Genomic DNA, 9509 nt, shown 5'->3' with positions numbered 1-9509 from the left:
CGCCATCATCACGGTAAATAATTAAGCCTCTCGGCCGAGGACTTCATCTCCTTGCATTTGACTGGACATCCCTGATGCCCTACATGTTTTCGCAGGGCGCCGCAGATGTTCCGTGCACTCTCCTGCACTTCGTGAACGACGAGTTGGTCGATGTCGCCAAGGGAAAAATCGTTCAACCAGGCAACCCCGTGTTCCACGGTAATCCGATGCCACCCACCATGTATAGGGTTCAACTGGTTCGGGTGCTGCCAGGCTACGACGAGTTGTTACCTCCGATTCGACCCATCGGGGCCGACGAAGATGATCTGATCACCCTCAGCGCCTGCCTAAGCTGGCCCCTGCTTTGGCCGAAGAGCCAGATTCGTTTGGGGGTGGGGGACACCACCCCAAAGACAACACCGCCAGTCGTGCCATCGCCAAGCCATGGCAAGACCGCCGCAATGCTACCGGACATGACGGACATCCCTATGGCACAGGATCCGAACATGCATATGGCACAGGATCCGGATGACGACGACAACGACGATGGTACTTTACCAACGTCGATAAGTACTTTGCCGAACATGGGTACGATGGGGAATTCTTGGGACCACCTTCTCAAGAACCCAACCCTACAAAAGACGATCGCGATCTACCTGGTACCGTGGAGAATCCCAATTGCAATAGGCATCGTCTAGCGTTTAGTTCTCAGGAGACGCCTCCAGCTGCCGACTTCATCGAGCCTCAGATAGCCGAGGTGCGAAATATTATCAGCCCCAACACACTCAAGAAGGCGGTCTATGAGCAGAACTCGGTCCCATTACATCAGAAGAAGAAGGGACGGAAAAGAAAGAGTAACAACGGTGCGAGCTAGCCGGCACCGAGTATGATCCGTGCTGAGGATGGGCCACCTTCACCTAAGGATATCTCGAGGAGGGTGCATGTGGCGGGTAGGCTGATGCTACTGACTAATATGCTCAATGCTTCAACTGGTGCTATGCGGAGTCTGCATGACAGTGTTCTTTCTTTGGAGAAGCGGCGTCTCAGAGAGAATGACGTGGCATACCCGGTTTTCGTCGCCAAGGTGCCAAAGATCAAGGGCTTTATGGATAACTCCATCGGGGGTATGATCGTCCTGCGGTTTGATGACATCTTTGCTATGTTTAACCTTCATCCGCTGCACTACACCTTTGTTCGGCTATTTTCGCTGAGTATGGAGATGTGGATCATTAGAGACAAGACCCTGGACATCGTGATAGTCGACCCCTTCTACATGCGTGCCAATATCTTGGGCAGCGCTGGGGACCGGCAAGTCGCGAGTTCTTACCTCGAATGCGTCATTGTGGCAAACCCAGATAAGGATAACTTCCTCGTGCCTTACTTTCCCAAGTAAGGTGTCCCCTCAACCGCCCCGTAACATATGATTTCTTAGATTTCGATCAGTTTTTTAACATTCCGTGTTTTGTGCAGTGACACACATTGCACACTCATCCTCTTAAGCCCGAAATATTCCATGGCCACGTATTTTGACTCGGACCGTCAGTCGAAGAAAGACTACACAAATATCAAGAAAGTTCTTGATGATGTTCTCCCCGGCTACGCCAAATCTGGAGGCACCTTCACTAGGGCAGTTCGTAAGTACGGCAAGCATGTGTTCGCCCACAATACGATGTTCTGCTATGTCAAGCAGCCGCCTGGCGGTCAGAAGGATGCCTACTATGCCCTCCATCACATGCGGGCGATCGTACGGGACCATAATCACCTTCTGCTACCAAATAATCTCAAAGATTGGCCGCGAGTTTGTCGGCTATCCAGGACGCTGACATCAAACAAGAATTCTTTCGCATCCAGTCGGAGTTTGTGGAAATCATCCATCAAGATGTCCTTCGTACCTCGGGGTAGTTCAACCTCAGAAATCAACCATCCAACAGTGAGATAGACACAACGCTACAAATGCAGGCTGACAACGCCCGTGATTTCATGACCATCACGATAGACGGCGGCTTCATCCATGCTCCGGTCCCTTGAGTCGAGTCCAAAGTAGTGATGCTATGTGTAGTTCTGAAACATCGATTGGCTCATGTTGTAATTAAACTTTAATGAACTTGTATGTCTCTTTAGTTTGGACAATCATTCAACTTAGATGTAATCGATGCTATTAATGTCTTGCTTTTCTCTTCCGATCCTTTTGTTGCATACTTATATATTGCTTATGTATTGTCTATGAATTGCTACTAACGTTTTGTTTGGCTAGTGCATAGAGATGCCGTCGTATGTTGTGTACAAGGGTAAGGTTCCCGGAGTCTATGACGACTGGGAGGAGTGTCGGAGACAGGTTCACCGTTTCAGCGGTAACAGTTACAAAGGGTACACCACTAGGGCGGAGGCGGAATCTAGATACGCGCGCTATCTAGCGGGAGAGAGGAGGGAGCGTTGGAGGAACAAGATGAAGACCAGTTTCACCGCGATTATGCGCATCGTGATGACCGCAACTCTCTTCTATGTGATGGTAGTTTAGATGATCGATATCGACTTGTAATGTGAAGACAAACTCGCTACTCGCGGTCTCGAGACTTGTAATGTTCTATCTTTGTTTGGTCTTTTGAATTCGGAGACTAATATGATGAATCTGCTGTTGCTGTGTGGTGTTGTCTAAATTTTGTCCAATAATATATTTTGTAACCTGTGAAAATATCAGAAAAGAAAAAAAATCCCTAATATTCATACAAGTGGCGCACCACTCAAGACACTAATGGCACACTGTAAAAATGACACTAATGGTGCATCACCCACTAGTGCGCCATTTGTATGCCAAAGCACATGGGTACATATGGCCCCCTGGGAGGCATTCTAATGGCGCACTATGGGCTATACTAATGGCGCACTGCGTGGTGCGCCATTAGTACACCAGATACTAATGGTGCACCAGTGGTGCGCCATTAGTATTTAATTCTAATGGCGTGGTGCTAGTGGTGCACAAGTAGTGCGCCATTAGTAGGCAAAACTGGTGCGCCACTAGCATGCCTTTTCCAAGTAGTGAGGGAAAGTACACCTGCTTAGTGGCCTAGTGGGTACTCTCGGTGCTCTATCCAGCCGCTCCTCTCACCTAGCTGGCCTACTTAGCCGCTCCTCTCATGCACACACTAGCAGCCTGTTTATCAGTGAAGGTTACTGCGGGGGCAGAACATTTGAGTTATTTGAAATAGCGAGACTAGGCTTTTCACTTCCATTTGTGGAGGTGTAATGGATCTCGGCCCTGTTTGGATACTCTAACTTATTTAGAGGTTAGAGTTAGATTCTAACCTAGGACTAACCCTGAACTAACTCTAACCAAAAAGGTGTTTGGATAGCAGGGTTAGGGGAGCGCAGATACGACGAGGCGCCTTCACGGGTGGTGCAAGAGGGAGGGAGGGAGAGGACAAGAAGCTTCGAGGAAGTGAGGAGGGATCTTCCTCGGGAAGAGCGAGAGAAAAAGGTGTTTTTTAGTGGTCCTGAGAAGAACTAACCCAAATAAGCACCTCTTGGGTGGGTCATATTTTTGGATGAGTTAGATGCATCTAACCCAAACTAACCCTCATGTTTGGATATTTTTGGGTTAGTTGAGTCCAAACTAACCCAAACTAACTCTAACCCGTGGATTCAAACAGGGCCCTCGTCGAACTTTGTTAGTAGTTCCTTCTTTATGAATGAGATGAAGCAAAGCTTTTGTCTCCGTTTCAAAAAAACACATCAAGAGGAATTTCTTTTATAGTAGAGCCGATAATGGAGTGAAGTCCATGCGTGCAACGCCACAAGCTACAGAGTAGTAGTAGAGCACTTTACGCACAGAGCCATATTTCATAGTTCCCAATGCCCCACCAGGCTTTTTCGGCTCCTCGGGCTTAATTAGATGGCGCTAGTTTAAATATGCTATTAGCTGATGAGGAAGCTGCAAGCGAGGTGCGGCTAGGGCGAGCACGCGAGCCACAAGATGCTGGGAAGAAAAACCCGTTCACGTGGCTAGGCTATCCAGTGCACCCTGATTGTGGTGCCACATGTCCGTTTGACTTAAAAACTCAAACTACCCGTGTAAAATATTGGCTCGCAGTGAAGTTACTATTCAAAAAAAAGACTGCCATGCGTTCGACCGGGATCGAACCCACAAAACGAGGTGTACACTTCTGCGACCAGTAGTAGTACTCGTTGGAGTACAACGCAACCTAGAATCGCCTTTTGTCGCTAGTAGTACATTGTTCCTTAGGCTGGCCATAGTGGGGGTAACATAAGTGGTAACATGCACTTGGGACTAGCAAACATGCTTATGCGACACATAATTAAAGAAGAGAGAGTGTTAGAGTAACATAGGTAGATACCGTATCATGTTAAATGCTATGCTACTTTGTGTCATGCATGGCAATAAAATATGATCATCTATGATACTAGTTTATGATACTATGCACTATGGAGGTAGTATCATACACTAGTATCATACGCATGTTTCTAGCATATGATACTCCCCACTATGAGTAGCCTTACAAGAAACCCCTAATAATGCAAGAAACCACTAATAATGCCAAGAAACTACTACCACTTGCATACGTGGCAGACTTAAGATAAGACTACCTTATCAACCATTGTACATGCTCTTACCAACCAGCCCTACCAAGAAACGACTACTCTACAAAGTGCCATTATAGGCACGTTCCAACCCATGGCCCTGTTTGGATACATTTGTTGTCAATCTAACCATGCCATCCAAACACCACTTTGGTTAGAGTTAGTTCAGGGTTAGAATCTAACCTCTGACTTAGAGTATCGAAACAGGGCCCATGTCTCCCATTAAGTCAACGCCTTCTATTCGACCGGGTGTTATGACTTGTGGGACCTACATGTCAGTCTGCACAAAAATCCCCGAGTGACATCCTACCTCCGGCCTGTCCACCTAGTCATCCTCGGCCACGGGACGCAGCTACCACCGCCGGCAGAAGGCGAGGTCAAAACCGCCGGCGTTACGGAGCCCATCCTGCGGCAGCCCGGATGCCAGCTCCGTCCGGCGCTCGCGGCCGCTAGCTAGCCAAGATAGCTCCGTCCAGCTGCTTGTCTCCAAGGTTAGCTAGATTGGCATGGCGGCGCGGCGGCTTGCTCGCGCGCGCCGCACTAAGGCCAGCCATCTGGCTCGAGCGAAGGCCAGCGTGGCAGCTTGCTCACTCGTGAGTCACGCTCAGACTAGCCTGCCAACCCGTGTGGAGGCCAGCGCGGAGTCCGGCCCGTCCGGCGGAGTGGCGGCCAACTCGCTCATCACCGGCGCCACCGACGAACATGCATCACTACTATTTGAAGTAATGTTTAGGAAAAATAATGATTTGAGGGGGAATAACATGATAGAAGGTCAGATGTGGGTCCCTCGTGTCAACGGTCAAACAAAATGTGTTGGTTTAAGCTGCCTCGTCAGCAGGGACGTGTGGGCCAACCCTATCATAAATGGGTTTAAACTAACCTAATCGCTAGGTAGTAGTTTTTGGCATGGGTTAAGAAATTTTGGGTATGTTTTTGCTATTTTTTGTACAATAGATTCTTCCTAGGGCTGGTTGAAAGTGGTAGTTTTTTGTTAAATACTCTACATATTGTAAGTAGGAGTGAAAGTTAAGCTTTGGAACCCAATAAGCAAGGCTAGTTACATAGTGCATATGTGTACATGATTGAAAGTAAATATCAACCATGAGGACTAATATCTTGATGGAAATGTAATGCCCCAAGACCATTGCGCCAGGTGTCTTCCAGTTATTCACTGTTGTTTCCTTGTCATTTTCTTGCGTGTCATGCATTTCATATCATGTCATCATGTGCATCGCATTTGCATACATGTTAGTCTCATGCATCCCAGCATTTTCCCCCGTTGTTCGTTTCTCAATCCGGTGCTCCTATGTCATCCGGTGTCCCCTTTTGCCTCTTTTTGTTTGTGGAGGTTAAACGTTCTCGGATTGGACCGAGACTTTCCAAGCGGCCTTGGTTTACTACCGGTAGACCGCCTGTCAAGTTTCGTGCCATTTGGACTTCGTTTGATACTCCAACGGTTAACCGAGGAACCGTAAAGGCCTCGTGTGTGTTGCAGCCCAACACCCTTCCAAAGTGGCCCAAAACCCATCTAAACCGCCTCCATCATCTTGGTCGTTCGATCACGATCACGTGTCCGAAAACCGCACCTCATTTGGACTCTCCTAGCTCCCTCTACCTATAAATATGTGCTCTCCTCCGAAATTTCCGCGCAGATGAAACCCTAGCATCTTCCTCCTCGCGCCGCCGGACATGTCCGCCGGACACGTCACCTTGGCCAATCAGATGACGCCACGTCACCCCACCGCCGCTCTCCACCAACTAGGAGGCGCCACCTCGCCCGCGCCCGCGCCTCTCTTCTCCGCGCCCCGCCGCCAGGCCCGCCGGGCCCAGCCGCGGCCCTCCCGGCTCGATCGGCCGCCGCCGCCAGCCCACGACCGTGGCTCGCTCCAGAGCACCGCGCGCTGCCCGCTTCATCGCCACCACCGCCGCAACATCGCCCCGCCGCCACCGACCCTAGTCGCCGGCGCCCCGCACCAGCACCACCGCGCCGCCCATCACCGTCGTCGGCCCGCTCCTCCACCGTCCGGCCGTCCCGTCGCTTCTCCTCGCCGCTGCTTGCCTCGTCAGCCGCGCCGGCGTGCTTCGGAGGAGCCCCCACCTCACATCGCCGGAGTTTGCCGGATTTCTTCGCCGGAGTCCGTCCCGCTCTAGATCTGGTCCGGTTGGACCAGATCCACCAGTTCGTCCAACCAAACAGCGCCCTCCGTCCCAGATCTCGTCATCCTGCACTGCTCCATCCTGTTGACTTCTCGGAGGGGTATAATTTCGACTAAGTCCCCAGCATTTCTAGCATTTTTCATCGCATCATAACTTTGCACCCGTGGCTCCGTCTTGGGTGTGTAGCATATCAAATTGTTTGTCTCGACGAGTACTTCATTTCATTCCATTGCACCATGTTCATTTGAGTTCGTCTTGATGCCCTAAATGTTGTTGCAAGAGTGCTAGTTTATATTAGTTTCAGATTCATAGCAGAGTTTGGACATTTGTCATTTTTGCCATGATTAATGTGTGCCTCCTATGAACTTGAGCCCTACATGTGTTTTGATGTATGCCATGCCATCTTTACAGGGGTGTATGACATGTATTTTTGTGATCAATGTGGTGACTAGCACAAGCATGCAAAGTAGCTCTCGTGATGTTGCTGATTTCAGGGACTTAGAATTCTTCTAAGTCCTTTTCCTGCTGTTATTTTTATGCCATGTATCCTTGTTGCTACAGAGAGATCCATGCCTCTTTTGAGCATGATCAGTAAGGATGTTTTGTAGATATTGTTGTGATCTATCCATTCATGTCCTTGTGTGCAATTATGGAGCACCCTAGCTTGACTCAATCGAGCTCTACTTTTGCTATAAAATGTTCCTGGCAGAATGTTTACGTGTTAAGCATTTTTGCCGAGGTTGTTGTACTTGATCCATGCATGCTATGATGTTTCTCTTGCCATATTTAGCTTCTATGCCATGTCTAGTTGCTGGGTGTATGTTTAGTTTGTCATGCAAGGCCTTGTGGTGAGTGGATCGAGCTCGTAAACATGCCTATGTGAATCTATTTTGCCATGTACCAGTTTTTCTTCTAAGTCTGAATCTGTTAACGAGAGTTGCTATGTTCACATGGTTGCCATTGTATTTTCTGATCCCTTTTGGCTTATGGTCAGTAAGGGACTTTTGTTGTATGCTTTGAGTAGCTTCATGCCATGCCTTGCCTTGCCACGATATGTTCCTGCAGCATGTTGGTATCATGCTCTAAACATTGCTTCCGTAAATTCCTGACATGTTTTTTCCACTAAGTCTGTAACCTGATATCTTTTGCACTTCTGCCATGTTTGTTTGAACCTGCTATTGGGTGAATTTGCCATAGCTCAGTGTTCATCTTTTGTCAAGCATCTTGAGCGGATCCTGGCCATGTATTTTGTTGCTAAGTTAGAGTGCAGTAGCTTGTTGTTCTTGATGCATTTAGATGGCCTCGTGTTGTTAATCACAGATCGGTGCCATATTTGATTTGCTTGTCATTTGCAAACCGTGCATCCGTTTCCGGTGATCTTTATATCGATTTCGACCGAAATCAACTCGTCTTTCCAGTGGCACTCTTGGATTTCCAAGTTGAGGCCAGGTTCAATCTTTCCTTTCCAAGACATGCGTATGCATTGCATGTCACATCCCGCATATCATACCATGTTTTGCATCATGTTGCTTGCGCATTGCACCGTGGTTGATGGTTGTTCCCTTTGCTTGTGTTCTTGCTTTGGGTAGATCCGGAAGGCGAGTTCGTGTTTGAGGAACCCGTTGAGTACGTTTACGAGGATCAAGCTTTCGTCAACTCGGAGAACTTTGCAGGCAAGATGACCATACCCTCGAAATCACTTCTATCTTTGCTTGCTAGATGCTCGCTCTTTTGCTATGCGTATGTTGTGATACCTACCACTTGCTTATCATGCCTCCCATATTGCCATGTCAAACCTCTAACCCACCTTGTCCTAGCAAACCGTTGTTTGGCTATGTTACCGCTTTGCTCAGCCCCTCTTATTGCGTTGCTAGTTGCAGGTGAAGATTGGAGTTTGTTCCTTGTTGGAACATGATTATTGTTGGGATATCACAATATATCTTATTTAATTAATGCATCTATGTACTTGGTAAAGGGTGGAAGGCTCGGCCTTATGCCTCTTGTTTTGTTGCACTCTTGCCGCCCTAGTTCCCATCATACCAGTGTTATGTTCCTTGATTTTGCGTTCCTTACGCGTTTGGGTTATAATGGGAACTCCTTGACAGTTCGCCTTGAATAAAACTCCTCCAGCAAGGCCCAACCTTGGTTTTACCTTTTGCCACCTAGCCTTTTCCCTTGGGTCGGCCAGCCCAAGGGTCATCTTTATTTTAAACCCCCAGGCCAGTGCTTCTCTAAGTGTTGGTCCAACCCAGAGCACCATGCGGGGGCGTCCCTTGGCAGCTTGGGTTACGTTGGCTCCCGTACGCTTAGCTTATCCGGTGTGCCCTGAGAACGAGATATGTGCAGCTCCTATCGGGATTTGTCGGCATAGCGGGTGGTCTGGCTGGTTTAGTTTTACCATTGTCGAGATGTCTTGTAACCGGGATTCCGAGTCTGATCGGGTCGTTCTGGGAGAAGGAATATCCTTCGTTGACCGTGAGAGCTTGTGATGGGCTAAGTTGGGACACCCCTGCAGGGATTTGAACTTTCGAAAGTCGTGCCCACGGTTATGGGAAGATGGGAATTTGTTAATGTCCGGTTGTAGAAAACCTAAAACTTAACTTAATTAAAATGAATCAACAGAGTGTGTGGCCGTGATGGTCTCTTTTCGGCGGAGTCCGGGAAGAGAACACGGTCTCATGGTATGCTTGGACATAGGTTGTTCTTGGATCACTTCTTGATCATAGTTTATCGACCGGGCCTTTGCCTTCTCTTCTCGCTCTCATTTGCATATGTTA

Source organism: Triticum aestivum, chromosome 5A, assembly GCF_018294505.1.
Source record: "Triticum aestivum cultivar Chinese Spring chromosome 5A, IWGSC CS RefSeq v2.1, whole genome shotgun sequence".
Classification (NCBI taxonomy): Eukaryota; Viridiplantae; Streptophyta; class Magnoliopsida; order Poales; family Poaceae; genus Triticum; species Triticum aestivum.
Note: the sequence above shows the minus strand (reverse complement) of the source record.